The sequence below is a fragment of the Dendropsophus ebraccatus genome, unplaced genomic scaffold (assembly GCF_027789765.1).
Source record: "Dendropsophus ebraccatus isolate aDenEbr1 unplaced genomic scaffold, aDenEbr1.pat pat_scaffold_2075_ctg1, whole genome shotgun sequence".
Taxonomy (NCBI): domain Eukaryota; kingdom Metazoa; phylum Chordata; class Amphibia; order Anura; family Hylidae; genus Dendropsophus; species Dendropsophus ebraccatus.
In genome coordinates, this window is record NW_027209515.1 from 3,071 (window position 1) to 4,366 (window position 1,296).

The window sequence follows — 1,296 nt, forward strand, 5'->3', positions numbered from 1 at the left end:
GTGGATCCACCAGCTTCCGGGATGACTGCCATGAAAAAAGAAACCGTCATTAGGTAAGATAGCTAACAGAGGCTTTCACTTAACCTTCAGGACCAGGCTATTTTTCACCTTAAGGACGGGGCCTAGTTTTTAAATCTGACCTGTGTCACTTTTGGTGGAATCGCACACAGGAGTTTCCAGCATTTATGTGGTAATAGCTCTGGGATGCTTTTAATTTATCCCAGTAATTGTGAGTGTGTTGTTTGTGACACATTGGGGCAGATGTATTAAAGATGTGCGGCGTGTCCTCATCCTGTGCCTGATCTATCATAGTACACGAGGGCCGTAATCAATGGCTGATACCTACACCTGCTCCGGAGGTGCGCCGCAGGTCCCGCTAGATTTATTAAGGTGTTCCCAGTAAATGGGGGCAGGGCTTTTATTTAGTACTTGTGCACTGACCGCTGGTACAGAATAGCTACAGAACATAAATAGCTCAAGTATAGCAAGAAATGGCTGGGATATCCTAGCAGCAGCTGCCTCCCTGGAGCCCATATAATTTCAGCCTACAGACCTGTCCCCAACAAGAGTACAGTAACTTACCTGGCTTGTGGACTATGACCTCTTGCAACATATCAAGCTTTTTAAAACATCTTTTTATGCGATGCTTCAGACACCTGTAACTGTGAAACAGAAAAATCTTGTTATATAGACTGTAAAGATTCCAATGCTGACTTATCCATCAGAATACACCCCCCCCCACACACACTACTAACTGTGATATATAAAGGTACAATGTATAACCACAAGAAGGATTTAGCACAGTCTAATCCCTGGCTGCAGTGCTTATTGCTCCCCCTATCGGTCACACAGTAGAAGACACTTACAATTTGGCTTATACAGTAGATCCCTATAGACAATAATGTGATATGTAAGGTATATGAGGAAGAAAACTCACCAGTAAATACCAGCAAACAGCAGTGCGCCACCTATGGCCAGGATTATAACACCTCTGACTGATGAGAAAGAAACAAGATGGTTGTTATTATTACTGACAGTGTATTCTATAAGACATAGTACAACATCTATAACTCCTCCTGATGCCAGCCATGTCCTTCATAAAGCCATCAGTAGGGCAGGGACTGGCAGCTTGGTTGGGCACAGTGGAAACAATAGCTGGAGGGTCTGTTCACACACTGCAGATTTCACCACCGCCGGGCTGAACAGGAGGTTGTGAGCGCAAAATAGGGGAGTAAAAACGGACTACTCACTTTTCCTAGGAATAATATGCCACAGTTCTGTCGCTATCCTGGACCT

At 44.4% G+C, this 1,296-nt stretch overlaps 1 long non-coding RNA gene across 1 annotated transcript; it reads right to left on the minus strand.

Annotated features, from left to right (window-relative positions):
- Window positions 1-582: 582 nt before the first annotated feature.
- Window positions 583-1,296, minus strand: LOC138775792 (uncharacterized). Its single transcript, XR_011360646.1, has 3 exons — window positions 1,251-1,296; window positions 938-995; window positions 583-662 (listed from the first exon to the last, which is right to left on the minus strand). It is a non-coding gene; the product is annotated as an uncharacterized lncRNA (long non-coding RNA).